At 35.5% G+C, this 19907-nt stretch overlaps 1 pseudogene; it reads left to right on the top strand.

Annotated features, from left to right (window-relative positions):
* The first annotated feature begins 983 nt into the window (after nucleotides 1-983).
* Nucleotides 984-19907, top strand: part of LOC149263707 (putative methylesterase 11, chloroplastic) — a 69115-nt pseudogene continuing 50191 nt past the window's right edge.

Below are 19907 nucleotides of genomic sequence, written 5' to 3'. Positions count from 1 at the left end.
TCAGACCGGGTTCTGTAGGATTCTAGACTGTCAAGTATAATAGTGCAAAGCTTTAGATAATGGATTTCACCCAGTCATAGTTTTTCTTCTCGTAAGTCAGTGGCCTCACATTTGTTATCCACGCATTCTTTGTTCTCCCCATAGTTGGAAGATGTGTTGGAAAATTTAGGGTTTCAGCGATCCATGTCGAAGTTGACCTGTGAGACACCAACCTTCAGACCCTCATGAACGATCAAGAACAGGTGGATTTTAAACCTGAGGATGATGCTTACTAGCAAATCTAGGCTAGTACCCTAGATATCACCCATGCTCGGATCGTAAATAGATTAGAAGCCTGGGAAGTGAGCACCCTAGTAACCCTTTTTGAGGGTGAAACCACACATATGATTGAGATGTCATCTGGAGGCTCGAAAACCATAACCCTATCCTCAGTTCCACAAGAGTTGAGTTTACAAGGAACAATAAGTCTAGGCCCAAAGACATGGTGTCAGGGTTTGCAAAATCTCACTTGGGGTTCTCTATAGGTTAATCGCTCTTTATTGTCTCTCTTTCCCCTATCAACCCTAAGTCCTGAGCCAGACTTCTAGAATTACCATACGCAGTTTGGTTTCTCTATAGGTTTCAAACATAGCGGTGGTTTTTTGTTCACAGATACCCTTCTGGTTAGTTTCCTACACCTGGCTCTTTCAGCCTCGCCAACCTCCAGTGGTTTCTTACGGGAATCTGCACCGGCCATGGAAGAAGGTCAATATGAAACAAATAATGAGGTTAGGGCTCTAGGAGAGGAACTCCTCTAACATCTGGGAAAGCCGAAAACTAGGAGGTGGATTGTGAAAAGGTCGGGAAGGGGACAACAGTCACTGCATTAAGAAGTCTCATAGGACATGCCTTTCACAAGTTGTGAAGTGGTTTTATGAGCGACAACATAAAAGATTTTTAAATATAGATAGCGAAGTGGATGTTTAGCTAATAGATTGAAAGAAATGGATTGCAACAACATTACAGGAAGCAGAGTAAACTTTATATTGGTTCATGAAGCTATGCATGGAGCATGGTGCTAGTATAAGATTGTGAAGCTTCTTGAGACAGATGGTCTCAGGGTCTCAACCATCGATCTGATGAGTGCAGGTATAAATATGGTTATCATTGATTCCATCAATTCATTTTAGGAATACAATGAGCCTCTCATTCACTTCCTCCCCAAGCTCCCACAGATAGAAAAGGTCCTCAAATCCTATTGTACATTTATATTTCATGTTTGAATTCATTGAACTTCTTTTAATGATCATTTATTAATTTAGAAGAGATTACTTGAACGTCTTCTTTGGAGTCTTTCAGCAATGAGGTTAAAAATTCCTAGGTTGTCCGGATCAATAGGTAGAGAAATGTGATATCTATTCTTTTAAGGATCAAGGTAATTTTCTTATTTTATTTTCCCTGCAATTCAATGAAAGTTCAAATCTCAACAATTTCCAAGGCACTAAAACAACCTTGCTCTTGACCACCAAAATAGTGAAGTGGTTTGAGAGTGAAAAATCATAGTGTACCCATCTAGATCAATAAATAAAGAAATGTGATTTCTAGCCTTTTAAGGATCAAGGTATTTTTCTCAATTTATTTTCCCTACATTTCAATGAAATTTCAAATCTCAATAAGTTATAAGGCACTAAAACAGCTTGTCTCTTGACCAACAAAAAGTGTAGTGGTTTGTGACTGAAAAGCCATAGGGTACCCATCGAGATCAATAGGTAGAGAAATTTGATTTCTAGCTTTTTTTAAGGATCACTATTTTCTTCTATATTTCTTTCCTATATATTTTTAGAAAGATTTCCAATATCAGCCAGTTCCAAGGCACTAAAACAACCTAGCTCTTGACCACCAAAAGGTGTAGTGGTTTGAGACGAAATCGTCATAGGGTGCCCATCCAAATCAATAGGTGGGAAATATGATTTCTGGATTTCTAAGGATCAAGTTTCTATGTTAAGTTTCTTTCCCATACATTTTTTTAATGAAGTTTCAAATCTCACCAAGTTCCAAGGCACTGAAACAACCTCTTGACCACCAAAAAATGTCCTGGTTTGTGGAATACTATTGTAGATTATGTTTTTTCTTAGAATAGTTTTTTTTATTCATTGTTAGAAACCAAAACCAAGTATGCTTTTTAATATGATCTCTATTACATGTTTAACTAATATATATTTATTTATGTTAATAGAGTTAGAATAGTTTTTTTTATTCATTATTAGAAGCCAAGACCAAGTGTGCTTTTTTATATGATCTCTATTACATGTTTAACTAATATATATCTATTTATGTTAATAGAGTTATATTATTTTATTAAGGCAATTTTGTTTTAACTTTAGATTTATGTTTTTTCTTTGTGGTTCACTGACTCTGGAGATCAATGACCGCTACATCCACTGAATATTTGTAGCAGACAGATCCACCTGAAGGGATCACTTCTTGTGATATCAACCACAGTTGCTAACCCTCAGAGTATCGAGAGAATTGAAACCATGACCTCTCAATAGAAAACGTTCTTTTTAATGAAAGGGACTCAACCAATTGAGCTAACCCTTAGAGATTTTAACTTCGACTTTATCAAATATTAAAAAGGGATTAATTTAATTCTTTTATTAGGTAAATTTTTTTATCATTTAAAAATAATCATTAAAAAAAATGTATATATTAATGTAGTGAAACATTAATATAATGGAGCGAGCTCTGCAAACTTCTGCAACGGTTAAGGTTTCACCCTAGTTGGTCATCCTCTCTCCTACAATAGGAATCTCTGCAGACTCCCACTATGCAAATCTCACAACCCTCTGATCGATGGTTAATTTTCATGATTTAGCACAAAATTCAGTTACTCTTGAAGGAATGGTAGGTGGTTCTACAAATTCTTCCTCTCAGGTAGCTCAAGCCAAGGTTTCTTACAATGCCATGTTGAAATCCAGATTTGATCTTTCACTAGTTCAAAAAGCTCCTACATTTAATGTTCCGTTGGAGGAGGAAGTATTTGGCTATGCAAAATTCTTTTTAGATCAAGGTTTGGCCTGCATATTTAAATTTTTTTTGTTCTCCAATGATCTAAATATTTACCCTCTGCCTTGGGGTTCTCTTATTGTTGTATTTGATAATATTGAGGATAAGAATATTATTTGTGATTATGGGCCCTAGTTCTAGGTTAGTGTTGGTCTCTTCATTTATCCCTAGTCTCCTTTTAATCTAGTTAAAGTGAATGTAATCAAGAATTACCCCAAGAAATTATAGAATAATAAAGTTTTGAAAAATAGTTGGAGGCCCAAATGGTGGGAAAGTGCTTAGATAGAACACTATACTATATACAAGAAAGAAGAAACCCAAAAGAAATCCAGGAAGAATTGCATTTCAAAGAGGATTCACTAGAGGAAGCAAAATATAGTTAGGAAGAAATGCATATCAAATAGGATCCATCAAAATAAGAGAGAGAAGAGGCCCATGCCCATTAAACCCTTTTGAATTCTACATCCTCTATTGAACTCTCATGAAACAAGGCTAGAAAACCAAATTATTGAGCTAATGAGACAAATAGAAGAAGTGACAAAGACAACAAATATCACTCACAAAATGGTGATTCGTTGGATTGAGAAGAAAACCCATTTTTTATCCAAGTTGGGAAAAAAGGAAAAAGGATATTGCCAAGGAAAATGGGAAGTCACTCAAAGTCAAATCAATAAGTAATAAGAAATGGAATTTAAATGTATTTAGATCATTATGTATCAATTTCATTCCCAAAATTCTACGAAAAATATTTGAACCTATGCTCTTTTAAAAAGAAACACATGTTCTCTAGATGTATTTATAATATTTATTTTTTTAATTATTTTTTAAATTCTAAACATGTTTACAATATCTACATTTTTCCCCATTTATCTTTAAAATCAATGAGAACTTCTTGTTTCTATCTTTTAAATTTGATTCATGCATTTATTTTCTTTAGTTCTTTGAATTGGTGAGGAAATTAAAAATATAAAACCACTTTACAAACCCAACTCGAATTTTTCTAATTATTATTATGTCAATAAAATATTTAATAACATTTCTTTCAACATCTTGTTTTTCTTTTTTCTAATTTTTACTTGGAATGAAAGCACAAAAAGAGTACTTCCCCACATTTTGTAGATGGTAAACCCAATTGTCAACCCTAATTATGGGGCCTCACTCCAAGGTAATCAAAGTGATTCAAACAATGATCAGCAACAACTAATAACAATATCAAAGAAATTCATGTCTCCCTCTAGACCACTTAAACTAACCCTTAGAGCTAATTTCAATACATTATCAATTAAAGAGAATAATAAAACACTCAGTTATAATTAGCTATTAATTATCAAAATTCTCATTTCATAATTGTGAATGACTTTACGATTAATTTTTTTCTTAAAAAATTCATATCTTCTTTTAATTTATTATTCTTTTAAATTATTAAAAATTATTTATAATTAATATTTTAGAAATTAATTTATATTCAATTTTAATTTTTTAATCCTTTAAAATTTAAAAAGAATATATATAATTGATTTTTTTTTGTGATTTTATATTTATATTTAATTTATTGTTTTTTTTTTTAAATTATTTTGGGTTTTTTTCTAGATTCTTGATTCATTATAAAACACATAATGTTGTTGTTATTTTCTTGTTTATATATATATATAGTCTCACTAATATATTATTATGTTGCCTTTGCCCATGGAGATTTGAACCATGAATCTTGAATCTCATGATTTACATAATATTTTTTTTAAACATAAATGAGTAGAAATTGTATAAAATTTGTGCCCAATAGCAACAAATACATGAGAGATTCAGTACATTGAATCTTATTTCAAAGGATCCTCCAAGGAGACACTCTCTAAGGTACCAAAAATACTATAATGGAAACACACTACAATAGCAAATCGACATGTATAGATCTTACAAAATTGTTCTAGTAAAAGGGTGCATTTACAAAAGGATGCCATTAATAAACGAGAAGGAAAGCCTTATCTCGAGTCTTGTTTAGATCTAATTGCATAATTCCTTTGGGAGGGCTTGAAGCAGTGATGGTGATATTTTGGTCCACTGGTGCTTGAGGAATTTGTTGTAGGTCCTCTATATGTTGCCAAGGTGCATAAAGCTCATCATTTTGATGATATATCTTGACCTTCACATACTAAATTTCCTTTGTGAGAAATATTAGAGTTGTCAAATGATGAAGTTCCCATTTGATATCCATGTTCCCCCTTTGGAGGGCCTCGATTTGGTGAATGAATTCGTTACAAGCCCTAGTGCTTCCAACATAATGAGGGTTTCCTATCCTAGTCAACATCATTGTAGATGTGGAAGGGGGGCATTAGTCAATAGAGTAGACTAGGCTTGAGGAATACGAATAAGATAAGATAGGGTTGTCAAAGGGAGTGCAAGAGATGTCAGTGGGCACTAAGCCGCCAGAAATTATATAGACTAGAAGGGATACATCAAGGGAGCTTATTTTGAGTTCATAGCATCTACGAGAATTTTCAGGGTTGGGGATTGGCCAAAGTGAGAAAGCTAGAGATAGGGGAGATTAAAAAATGATAAAAGTAACCAACAAACATAACAAATTTCTAGGGGAATAGAAGAATTCACCATAATGAATAAAGGAAATTAGTTGGTAACAAAGCTCTGGAAAATAACACCAACCAAATAATTATTCTCATGGTCTTTGGTGTTTAGAGTACCGATGATGCCACAGATTAGGAAGTTAACCCCTCATTACACGGATAAATGAATCTCGCGAGCCTTTGAGTGGAGGTGGCACCAATCCACCTCATCATGTGGATGGTGTTAAATTTTCACAATGTTATATGTTGTAACAATCACTTAACAATTTGTTCTTTCAGTAGAAATCACTTTTCCAATTTGTTTTCAATCACCCAATAATAGTAAGTAATTATAAATAGAATAGTAAAATATATGCACAATAGATGGCAGCCAAGATCAATGAGACATAGAGGTTTAGGTCAAAGACTAGGGAAAAAAACCCACAATGGGAAAAACCCAACCAGATTCTTCTTCTATTAGATGTTCATCAAATGTTCAACAGGGATATATAGTCCAAATACATTCATAAAGAAGTCAAATGTCAAAGCCTTGACTATCCAAGTCAAAAATCCAATATCCAATCAAATATGAGATAAAAAGTCAAATTTGTTCAAAGTGCCAGTTCTGCAATTTTCAGCCCTATCAAATTCGAGTCAATAGCAGTCAACAACAACCCTAACCCGTCAAAGTCAATCACCCAAAGTGCTCAGAACAACTTGGTCAACTAGTCAAAGAACTTGACCTCTTCTCCTCAATCAAACCTAGTCAAAACAAATCTAAAATTCCTCTAGCCATTTGGTCAAAGTCAATAGTCAATCTATGGTCAGCCCTAGATTCAAATTCTCATTCAAAGATTGTCAAAGTGCATAGAAAACTTTGGTCAATATCTCAGTCAAATCGACCTTCCAAAACATATCAGATTCCATTTAAACTGAGTAAAAGTCACCCCAAGTCAACATCGGTCAAAGGAGGCCAAAAAATGAAGTCAACAGAGCCAAAGTAAAACTACTTCTCTTCCTTTCACGCATGTGAATTTGGACCTACAATTTTCAAAGGAGATTTAACAAAATTAAGAAGATGTGATTGTGATGTGATGCCTCCAAGTGATGTCAAGTTAGGTCTATTTATATGTGATCTTGGTGCTTAAATTTCTCTCTCTAATCTGACTTATTCCTTTTAATTTGACTTGGACCAACATTAAAATAATATCTTTCTATGTGAAATTTTGATTTTTCCAAGTGCAAGAGGGGTCTCCATAGGATTTTATAGGCTTCTTCAAGGAGTGAATTTCTCCCCCAACTGCCATTTTTCAACACTCCCTCTCAAGTAGGGAGTAATTATTACTGCATCATAAGTCTAATGTTAGATGTACATATCTCATCGTTATCAATGCATCATCTCATCTCATCTATGCTCATATGTTGAAAAATGAATTTATAAGGTTTGGATCACTACTAGTAAGGATTAGATCATCAAAATAAAGGAAAAGAATGATAAGAGACTTACCCATTTTCTTGGTGTAGATAGTACTATCAGAATGACACCTAGAAAAGCCAATATCTAAAAGAAAGTTATCCATTTTTGCATACCAAGCCCGAGGGGCTTCCTTGAGACCATAAAGGGAATTCTTAAGATGACATACAAGGTTGGAGTCTGTTTTTATAAAGCTACGAGGTTGTTCCATATAGATTTCATCATGCAATTTCCCATGCAAGAAGGAAGATTTATCATCCATCTGATGGACTTCCCATTTGAAAGAGGCAGCAAGGTAAAGAAAAAGGCAGATAGAGTTCATTTTGGAAACAGGAGAGAATGTTTTAGTATAGTCAATGCCTTCAACTTGTGAAAAACCCTTAGCAACAAGACGAGCTTTATGTTTATCAATTTTTCCATCTGCTCCAAACTTGGTTCTATAAACCCATTTTTATCTAACAAGTTTTCATCCCTTTGGAAGAGGAACAAGATCCCATGTATCATTTGCCAATAATGAATGATATTCTTCATTCATAGTTGCGTCCCAATCTGGATGGCCTGAAGCTTTTGCAAAGGTGTCAAGATCATAATTCGTTGAAGCTTGACCTAGTAAAGAAGAGGTTCTATCAAATTGAGAACGTGTACATCATTGATCTATAGGATCACTTGCAAGAGAACCTGTTGCATCCCGAGTAGCACAGACCCATTTAGGAATATGAGGAGCTAAAGGAGGATCCTGAGAAGGTGGGGGAGGATTTTCATCCTCGATGTCATCGTCTGAAGTAGAAATATTTTCAGAAGTAAAAGGGATAGAGAGAGGTGGCACATCCGCCAAACTAGGCTCATAGGCTAATATATTTTTAGAAAAAATTTACATCTCTTCTAATGATAACTTTTTTGGACTTAATTGGAATAAGTCTATATCCTTTGAAATCTTCAGAATATCCAACAAAAATATATTTTTCACTCTTAGGTTCTAAGGCTTTATGTTTCTCATCTGGAATATGAGCCCATGCTTCACTTCCAAAAACACGAAAGTGACTTACATCTAGTTTAATTGAGCTCCATGCTTCTTCTGGATTGATATTATTTAAAAACTTAGTAGGAGTTTGATTTACTATGTAATTTTCAAAGTTGATTACTTCTGCCCAAAAACTAAGACTAAGTCCTTTAGATTGAAGCATACAATTAGACATTTCCTTTAAGGTGCAATTCTTCCTTTCAGCTACTCCATTTTGTTGTGAAGTATATGGAATAATATGTTGCATTTGAATTCCATGCTCAGTGAAAATTTTTATGAATTTGTTGTTAACATATTATCCTCCATTATCAGATCTTAGCTTAAGAATTTGATGTCCAGATTATTTCTCAACAAAGGCCAAGAACATGTTAAATACTTCACTCTTTATTTTTAAGAAGTATACCCAAGTGCGTCTGGAGAAATCATGAATGTAAGTTAAGAAATAGTTGTAGCCAGAGAATGAAACAACTGGAAGTGGACCACATAAATCACTATGCACAAACTGTAAAGGGGCTGAGGCGTGTGAAGAGGCATGTTTTTCAAAACTATCCCGATGACGTTTTCCAAGTACACATCCGTAACAAACACCATCTCTGCAAGGTACCATAGGAAGACTTGTCACCATATTTTATTTACATAGATTTTGAAAGGAGCGATAGTTTTTAAGTGACCAAATCGCTCATGCCAAAGTTTTCTCACTTCACCATTATGAGCAAAAAATACCGAGGGAAGAGTTGATGACCCAAATTTGTTAAACTTATACAACCTTGTAGAATCATCAAAAATTCTAGTAGCTAAAATCTGTCTAGGATCTCTTAGGTCCTTAATTACAACATCATGAGGTGAAAATTCAACGATTTTACCGTCACCTGAATGAGTTATCTGATATATAGATAGAAGGTTGCATGATAAGCTTGGAACACATAATACATCATTAAATTGACCATTGTCGAGATGAACAGTTCTAGTCCCTACAACACTAAGAGATCTATCATCACCAACATATATTTTTACTGTTACAATCATTTAAAGAAGAAAACATGGCTTTGTTTTTGGCCATGTGATAAGAAGCTCCAGAATCATTGAGCCACTCATGAGAATGAGAAGAAGAAGATACATTTAGTGCATAACCAGACCAAGATGCTTGACAACAATATGTAGAAAGTGTAATTCTTGAAGATGAAGTTGAAGTTAAAGAGTGCTCCAAATGGATGTTATGCTTCTTCATTGCTGCTTCCAAGCCTTCCATCTTCTTAAAGCATTTAGATTCTAAGTGGCCATCTTGATTACAAAAGTTGCAATGTCTATCAGTCTTCTTCCCTTTGTTTTTATTTGCCTTATCATTTGGTTGAATTGATTTTTAATTTTGAGACACAAATTGCTTAGGACCCTTGTTTGGTTTAAGACCATTCCTTTTAGGATAATGTTTCGTACGATTCTTTAAATTTGGTTATTGTTGGGTGGCTAAGGCTTTCGTAGAAGAGTTTCCAAGATTAAGAAGACGAAGATGTAAGATTTTTTCTTGTTCTCTTATTAAAGAATCATAAAAGGCATCAAAAGAGGGGGACTTGTAGTCTTGTCCTTGAGAAATAAAGGTTTCTCTAATAGAATGGAAAGTGGAAACAAACACAGAGTAAGTTGGTCCCAACTTAGTAAGATTGGAATAGATAAGGCTACCATCTTCTTTCTTAACCTTAAAACCTTCCAAGAGAATTCTAAGGGTCTTGAACTTGGACAAAAAATCTTTAATAGAAGAAAATTTAATGGGATCCAACGTAAGCTGCTCATTTTCAAGTTGATGGGCTCTAATTTCACTTTTAATTCCAAAAACTTTAGTGAGTTGTTTCATTGCTTCATTAGGGGTATCAAGTTCTACGATGTGGAATCTAAGGTTTGGAGAAATAGACATCCCTATCAACCCACATGCTTGATCTTTCCTATTTCCCCATTTGGCTACCTTATCTTCATCTTTAGTTTTAGTTTCTTGGCCCAAGGCTATTTGGTAAAGACCTTTAGTTCTAAGTAAATCCACAATGTAGGACCACTATTGGAAGTAGATGGTCTTGTCAAGAGTAACTTGGAATGGACTTTCCATTTTAACAGAAATCGAAGTTGTAAATGCTAAAAATAAGTGTTCTAGTGGAAGGATCTCGAAAAATTAGGCCGATTAAAAAATAAAGGCTCTGAGAATGGCTTCCAGATGAAGAAGTTATGGCTTTTTGAAGAAATGTTGTTGAAGATGCCAACGAAGTGCGTGAATGTGTGGAAGTGAATGATAATGTTATATTTAAAAAAAAATCCCCCACCACAACCCCCTCCCCATTACAAACTTAATCTAATTAGCTCACTTTAGAAATATTTATGTGACCCATTTTTATAAATAAGTGAAAGTTACTTTTACAATGGTCTTTTATGAGCTACTCACTAAATTGTAACTTAAATAAAAGATAAAGAGACTTTAGAATTATAAGTGACTCACTTTTAGTAATGGGCGAGAACACTTTTACATAAAGTAACTTAAAAACATAAGTTACATGTGCTTTTTGAAAAGGTAACTCAAAAAAAAGAAAGAATTGAACCCAAGACCTTTATTCTCATAAAGTAACTTTGGACCAAGTGAGCTAGTTTAAAAGGTTAGTAATTTTTGGAAAAGAAGAAGGGTTTTTTTTTTTTTTAAGTCACTGAAGCTTTGGGGTGCATGCTCAGTTGAAAAAAGTCTTTTTTCTCCTACAAAACAAGAAACCACACAACCCAGCATAGACAGGTAAAAAACAAAAACAAAAAAACACCTTATGCCTTGAAGTTAGATTTCGTTGGAAACTAAATATTTTCCTTAGTGTTTCTGATTTTTTGAGATCACACTAAGGCGCAGCGGAAAAGAGCATACGCATGAAAAAATTCCTTCCTTTATGTTTCTGATTTGCCCAAATCGCACAGAGTCACAGGGCAAAGAGCATACGCAGAAATGAAAGGTATAGATCTGGTAGTAAAAAATAGAGACCGAAATAAACAAAGAGATGAATAATTAAAACTGCAAATAAAGATTATATACCTCCAGATCTTAAAAATGAAGTAGCTAGGGCTACTGTAAACCTTTTCACATGAAACAAAAGAGGTTCCTCACTCAAACAGATGCTCCTAACACAATAGAGTAGTCCTCTCGATCTGAAAGCAGTCAGAAACAGTACATCTAGGAAATGACAGTCGGATACAATTCTATCGGCTTCAGATTTGGATAACCAATGGATGCAGCCCTCAAATAGCTCTGATACCATGTAAGAATTTACAGGGTAAGTTCCTTAGATAGAACACCAAAGGACACCTCCCACAAATAGGTCACAGGTCAATACACCAATATTCTTGATGTGGTTAAAACCCTCAAAGAGGGAAATAGTCCACGGCCTGAGCCAACACAACCACTTCAGGCAATCTATTAATAAAAGAAATAAAATTTACATAAGCTTCTCTCATGAACGAGCACCCTACAAATGACCCTTCATGCTCTTCAAATGGAGATCATGGACCAATTGGGTGTTAAGCCACGGATCAAGTGTCGGTAAAACCAAGGAGAGAATGAATCATCAGATCACTTCATGTATAGAACATATCTTGACCATCAGATTTGATCCAGATTTAAACAGGAACACAACAAATCACAGAGATAACCATATACACAAAGATGCAGCAGAAATAATACTTCATTTCATTAATGGAAAATACTGAAATATGCTTACAACCAGAAATGGAAATAAACCAGCTAGGGCGATGGTAGCTTATCTCTGAGAAGAGATGTGATGGCTACATGCCTCTGAACTGTGTTACAATGAGGCTCGAAGGCCTATTTATTGTTGAGAAACAATGGAAAACCCTTAACATTCCAAAACCTAACCCTAGGAGATGAAATGCCAAACTGTGGGCCCCGTTTGGGGGTAAATTGGTACATCAACTTCCCAGGGTCGTAACTTTGGCATATGATCTCCGTTTGACACGTACAATAGCTCATTAGAAAGATCTATCCGAGCACTATCATTGTTGGAACGGTCAACATCGGACCCATGTTGCCCCTGGATTCCCCAAAAAACGTCGTTTAGGGCCTCAAAACGGCTCCGGAAGTTCAGGACCCGAAAAACTGCTAAAAATAGTAAGTTGTGCTGCAATTAAGGAAACTGAAAATGCTGAGAAAGACAATGGTGGGGGTCTAGGTGGACTTGGCAGGTGGCCACTAATATCCACCTGGATCAAGATTGTAAGTTACAAATGTACATAGTAAAGAAACACACTTTACCTAACTCTACAATAGACCAAGTTATACTTAACTATTTCCTATGTGTCGAAATATCCTAACATCCCCCCTTAAGAAAAATTTGGGATAGGATTGAAGGATGTACAAATATAACACAATAGGAGAACGAAGGAGGCATTAAAGCCTATCCCCCCTTAGTGACAACTTCCTGAACTCCAACCATGAATTGAAGTTTAGTAAACTTCGTCTCTTTGAGAGCCTTTGTAAAGATGTCTACAACTTGACCATCGGTTGAACAATATTTCACTTCAAGAACATGAGCATGAATGAGCTTTCTGATGAAGTGCATGTATAGTTCAATGTGCTTGATGCGTTGATGTTGGACTAGATATTGTATAGTTGAATGGCACTTTGATTATCACACCAAAGTGTAATTGGATGCTGTTGTTGAAAGCCAAACTCTAACAGGACCTGACGAAGCCACAGGGCTTCCTTACTAGCTTCTATAGTGCCACAATACTCTGCTTCTACTGAAGAACGTGAAATTCCAAGTGCTTTGTTTCTTACAAGGCCATGTAATAGGTCCAGAACTAAGAGAGAAGACATAATCTACAATAGACTTTTGATCATCAGGGTCACCAACCCAATCGAAATCAATGAAACTAACCAATAGAGGAGATGCTTCTTCACTGTAATGAATCCCAAACTGAACTGTACCTTGAACATAATGAAGTATTCTTTTAGCTTCTTTCTAATGAATTTCATGTCAGTTTTGCAGAAACCAAGCAATAAGGCCAACAACAAAGGAAAGGTTAGGATGGGTATTGGTCAGATAGAAAAGTTTTCCTACAAGGTGACAGTATAAGGTAGCATCAACTTCAGGGGAGGTACAAGAGACTGAAAGTTTGGCTCCATAATAAAAGGGAGAAGGGGATGGCTTACAGTCTTCCATGTGAAAGTGTCGTACAAGATCACAAGCATACTTGGACTAGGAAAGGGAAATACCTTCCTTAGTTTGCAAAACTTGAAGACCAAGAAAATAATGCAAGTGTCCTAAGTCTGTCATTTCGAACTTCTTTTTAGGGTTGGACTTCACATGGATTATAAGGTTGGGATCACTACTAGTAAGGATAAGATCATCAACATAAAGAACAAGAATGATAAGATACTTACCCACTTTCTTGGTGTAGCCAGTATTGTCAGAATGACACCTAGAAAAGCCAGTATCTAAAAGAAAGCTATCCATTTTGGCATACCAAGCCCGAGGGGCTTGCTTGATACCATAAAGGGATTTCTTAAGCTGACATACAAGGCTGGAGTCTATTTTTATAAATCCAGGAGGTTGTTCCATATAGATTTCTTCATGTAAGTCCCCATGCAAGAAGGAAGATTTATCCTCCATCTGATGGACTTCCCATTTGAAAGAGGCAGTAAGGGAAAGAACAAGCTGGATAGAGTTCATTTTGGCAATAGGGGAGAATGTTTCAGTATGGTTAATGTCTTCAACTTGTGAAAAAACCTTAGCAACAAGATGAGCTTTATGTTTATCAATTTTTCCATTTGGTCCAAAATTGGTTCTGTAAACCCATTTTCATCTAACGAGTTTTCATCCTTTTGGAAGAGGAACAAGATCCCATGTATCATTTGCCAATAATGAATGATATTCTTCATTCATAGCTGCTTCCCAATCTGGATGGTCTGAAGCTTCTGCAAAGGTGTCAGTAGTTGAAGCTTGAACCAATAAAGAAGAGGCTCTATCGAACTGAGAACATGTACGTCGTTGGTCTATAGGATCACCTGCAAAAGCACCTCTTGCATCTCGAGTAGCACTGTTTTGGAGAATTTGGTATCTACGAATAGATACTAATTCCATAGATAATTAGGCATATCTAGAACAACAATTTAAAGAACTTTATCCTTTTCCTATAAGAAATAGATAAGACAAAGAGAATGAGAAGACCTACTTGTAGTTCCGCTTTCCTCTTGTCTCCTTTGTATCAGTCCCATTACTCCTTCCCATACTTAACACGCTTGAGAAGTACGTGTAAACATCAACATAAGACAAAGATCCAATAAAATCCAAAGATCTATTGATTACAAGTAATGGAATCAGATACATTCACACATATAAGCATCATATAACAAGATAAGAATATGGAAAAAGGTTCAAATAATTTATTGAATAGAAGAAGGAATTACAACCATCAAGTCTGATTGGAAGTCACTCCTCCAGCTTTGATCCCATCCACATCACATCAAAAGCATGACAAACTTGTAGCATAACAATACTTGTCTCAAATTCAATTCTCATAGCAACATTATCTCTTTACAATTCAACATAGTCCAGCCCCTTGATCACTTACATGAGTGCTCAATTTATAGGAATATGGAGGAGGTTATGTCATAAATGGGGGTATTGAATTGCCTTCCATACTTAGAATTAGTTCCATGGAGGAAGGGATGAGAGGATAGGATGCATCTTAACTCATTCCTCAACCATTTTTGAGCTCATATGAGTTGATAAGTGAGGGAAACTTCTAGAAGAATCCAAGAGATAACAATATTCATCAAACCCTATGTGAATTTTGCTCAATCTCACCCAGCGCAGGTGAAATAGGACCTACGTGCTTTGCAGAGCACCCTAGCATGGACTCAACTTCTCTACAGCGCACCCTCACATGGGGCAACCTACACTGGTCCCATTAGAGATCATTTCAAGATGTCTTCAAGTCATGAGATTGTCTAGGAAGGAATAATTCAAAAGGTTGACTTGTTTAGGGCATATAGCAACCAAAATTAGGGTTTGATGAGCCTTAAAACATTGAACTAGATGATGGGAGTGATATGCCCAAATGGATCTGCAACAAGCATAGACCCATTTAGGAAGATGAGGAGTTAAAGGAGTATCCTGAGAAGGTGGGGAGGATTGTCATCCTCGGTGTCATCATCTGAAGAAGAAATATTTTTAAAATTAGAAGGGATAGAGAGAGGTGGCACATCCACCAAACTAAGATCATAGGCCGATATATTTTCAGAAAACTTTACATCTCTTCTAATGATAACATTTTTGGACTTAAGTAGAATAAGTCTATATCCTTTGACATCTTGAGAATATCCAACAAAAATAATTTTTTCACTCTTAGGTTCTAAGGCTTTATGTTTCTCATCTGGAATATGGGCCCATCCTTCACTTACAAAAACATCAAAGAGACTTACATCTGGTTTAATCGAGCTCCATGCTTCTTCTAGAGTGATATTCTTTAAAACCTTAGTAGGAGTGCGATTTACTATGTAATTTTCACAGTTAATTGCTTCTGCCCAAAAACTAATACTAAGTCATTTAGATTGAAGCATACAATTAGTCATTTCCTTTAAGATGTGATTCTTACTTTCAGCTACAACATTTTGTTGTGGAGTATATGGAACAGTTTGTTGCATTTGAATCCCATGCATAGTGCAAAAATTGATGAATTTTTTGTTAACATATTCTCCTTCATTATCAGATCTTAGCTTAAGAATTTGATGTTCGCATTCTTTTTCAACAAAGAGCTTAAAGGCAGAGAGGAAGCTAAATACTTCACTCTTGAGTTTTAAGAAGTATACCCTAGTGCATCTAGAGAAATCATCAATGAAAGTTAAGAAATAGTTGTAGCCATAGAATGAAACAAATGGAAGTGGACAAAATAAATCACTATGCACAAGCTGTAAAGGGGCTGAGGCATGCCGAAAGGCATGTTTTTCAAAACTATCCTGATGATTTTTTCTAAGTACACATCTGGAACAAACACCATCTCCGTAAGATACCATAGGAAGACCTGTCACCATATTTTCTTTACATAGGTTTTGAATGGAGCGATAGTTCAAGTGACCAAATCGCTCATGCCAAAGTTGGCTCACTTCATAATTATGAGCAACAAATACTGAGGGAAGAGTTGATGACCAAAATTTGTTAAACTTATACAACCTTGTAAAATCATCAGCAATTCTAGTAGCTAAAATCTTTCTAGTATCTCTAAGGTCCTTAATTACAACATCGTGAGGTGAAAATTCAATGATTTTACAGTCACCTGAATGAGTTATCTTATATATAGATAGAAGGTTGTAGGATAAGGTTGGAACACATAATACATCATTAAATTGACCATTGTCTAGATGAGCAGTTCCAGTCCCTACAATAATAAGAGATCTATCATCACTAACATATATATTGTTACTATTACAATCATTTAAAGAAGAAAACAAGGCTTCGTTCTTGTCCATGTGATCAGAAGCTCCAGAATCAATGAGCCACTCATGAGAATGAGAAGAAGAAGATACATTTAGTGCATAACTAGACCAAGATGCCTGACAACCACATGTAGAAAGTGTAATTCCTGAAGATGAAGTTGAAGTTGAAGATTGCTCCAAATGGATGTTATGCTTCTTCATTACTTCTTCCAAGGCTTCCATCTTCTTAAAGAATTTAGATTCCAAGTCACCATCTCGATTACAAAAGTTGCGATGTCTATCAGTCTTCTCCCCTCTGTTTTTATTTGCCTTATCATCTTGTTGAATTGATTTTTCATTTTGAGACTCAAATTTCTTAGGACCCTTGTTTGGTTTAGGACCATTCCCTTTAGGATATTGCTTCTTAGGATTCCTTGAATTTGGTTGTTGTTGGGTGGCTAAGTCTTTCGTAGAATAGTTTCCAAGATTAAGAAGACCAAGATGTAAGAGTTTTTCTTGTTCTCTTATTAAAGAATCACAAAAGGCATCAAAAGAGAGGGACTTGTAGTCTTGTCCTTGAGAAATAGAGGCTTCTCTAGTAGAATGGAAGGTGGAAACAAACACAGAGTAGGTTTGTCCCAACTTAGTAAGAATGGAATAGATAAGGCTACCATATTCTTTCTTAACCTTAACACCTTCCAAGAGATTTCTAAGGGTCTTGAACTTGGACAAAAAATATTTAATGGAAGAAAAATTAGTGAGGTTCAAGGTAAACAACTTATTTCCAAGTTGATGGGCTCTAATTTCATTTTTAATTCCAAAAACTTTGGTGACTTGTTTCATTGCTTCATTAGGGGTATCATGTTCTGTGATGTGGAATCTAAGGCCTGGAGAAATATACATCCCTGTCAACCCACATGCTTGATCTTGCATATTTTCCCATTTGGTTGTCTTATCTTCATCTTTAGGTTTAGTTTCTTGGCCTAAGGCTATTCGGTAAAGACCTTTACCTCTAAGTAAATCCACAATGTAGGACCACCATTGGAAGTAGTTGGTGTTGTCAAGAATAACTTGGCATGGACTTTCCATTTTAACATAAACTAAAGTTGTAGATGGTGAAACTAAGTGTTCCAATGGAAAGATCTTGAAAAACTAGGCCGATTAAAAAAAATGGCTCTAAAAATGGCTTTCGGATGAAGAAGTTATGGCTTTTTGAAGAAACGTTATTGAATATGCCGACGAAGTGCATGAATGTGCGGAAGTGAATGATAATGTTATATTTAAAAAAAATCCATCCCCACCCCACCATTCCAAACTTAATCTAATTAGCTCACTTTAGAAAGATTTTATGTGACTCAATTTTAAAAATAAGTGAAAGTCTCTTTTATAATGGTACTTTATAAGCTACCAATTAAATTGTAACTTAAATAAGAGATAAAGAGACTTTAGAATTGTAAGTGACTCATTTTTTATAATGGGTGAGAACACTTTTACATAAAGTAACTTTAAAACATAAGTTACATGTGATTTTTGAAAAAGTAACTCAACAAAAGGAAATACTTGAACCCAAGACCTCTATTCTCATAAAGTAACTTTGGACCAAGTGAGCTAGTTTAAAAGGCTAGTAATTTTTGGAAAAGAGGAAGGTTTTTTTTTAGTCACTAAAGCTTTGGGCTGTGTGCTTACTTGAAAAAGCTCTTTTTTCCCTACAAAACAAAATACCAGACAACCCAACACAAACATGCAAATAAAAAAAACCTTATGCCTTGAAGTTAGCTTTCGTCCGAAAATAAAATTTTCCTCAATGTTTTTGATTTTCTGAGATCACACTAAGGTGTGGTGGAAAAGACCATATGCATGAAAAAAAATCCTTCCTTTATGTTTCTGATTTGCCCAAATCACACAGAGTCGTGGGGCAAAGAGAATACGCAGAAATGAAAGGTATAGATCAGCTAAAAAAAATAGAGACCTAAATAAACTGAAATAAATAGAGAGATGAATAATTAAAACTACAAATAGAGATTGTGTACCTCCAGATCTTCAAAATGACATAGTTAGGGCTATTGGAAACCTTTTCGCATGAAACAAAAGGGTTGCTCACTCAAACAGATGCTCCTAACACAATAGAGCAATCCTCTTGGCCTGAAAGCAGACAGAAAGAGTAGATCTAGGAAATGTCAATCAGATGCAGTTCTACAGGCTTTGGATTTGGATCCCTAACAAATGCGACCCTCAAATAGCTCTAATACCATGTAGGAATTTATAGGGTAAGTTCCTGAGATAGAACACCAAAGGACACCACTCACAAACATATCACAGGTCAATACACCAGTATTATTGACATGGTTAAAACCCTCAAAGAGGGAAACAGTCCACGGCATGAGCCAACGTGGCCACTTCAAGCAATTTATTAATAAAATAAATAAAATTTACATAAGCTTCTCTCATGAATAGTCACCCTACAGATGATCCTCCATGCTCTTTAAATAGAGATCATGAACCAATCAGGTGTTAAGCCACAGATCAAGTTTCGGTAATACCGAGGAGAGAATGAACTGTCAAATCACTTCATGTCTAGAACATATCATGACCGTCGGATTGTAAGCTACAAATGTACATAGTAAAGAGACACACTTTACCTAACTTTACACTAGACCAACTTATACTTAACTATTTCCTATGTGTCGGAATATCCTAACATGGTTTACCATAAATGACAAAGATATTCCAACCCCATGTCCAACCATCTAATAAAAACTCCATCCAGATAATAAGGGAGATTTAATTTTCCACTAAAGTAAAGATCTCCCAACCCTATATCTTCAACAATAGGGGAGATACGATTTTCCATAAATGACAAATATCTTCCAACCCTATGTCACCCAACTTAATCCTTAGTGATCAAGTGGTTGAACATCATGCATCCCAGACTTAGGGAGATAAATTTACCATACATGTCTGCCATAGGTAAATATCTTCCAACCTGAGTCTCCTCACTCATTGGTCATATGAGTGGCAATCCAAACAAGCCTTGCATATGGGTAGGATGCATGTTGGGGTATGTACTTTTTCATGTCCTAGACTTGAATAGGAGAGACCAAAATTGTCAAAATGATAAGGATCTTCCAACCCTATAGCTCCAAGGAGTACCTCATGCCCCTAGGAGCTCCCATAGCTCAGTTTTCATGATAAATGGTGACCCCTTTCTAGAAGGATCACATCCACTAGTCCAAGCTACTCTCGAAAGACCAAGAACTCCCCTTTCAATAGAGGCTTGGTAATAATGTTTTCTACCTTCTCATTAATTGAAATATTATGGAGCCTTAGACCTCCTATCTGCACCATATCCCGGATATAGTG

The sequence above is a fragment of the Pinus tabuliformis genome, chromosome 6, assembly GCF_031772625.1.
Source record: "Pinus tabuliformis cultivar Carrire ecotype Pingquan chromosome 6, CPIR1, whole genome shotgun sequence".
Taxonomy (NCBI): domain Eukaryota; kingdom Viridiplantae; phylum Streptophyta; class Pinopsida; order Pinales; family Pinaceae; genus Pinus; species Pinus tabuliformis.
The sequence above is the reverse complement of the archived record's forward strand: the minus strand, read 5'-3'. Positions and strand labels throughout refer to the sequence as shown.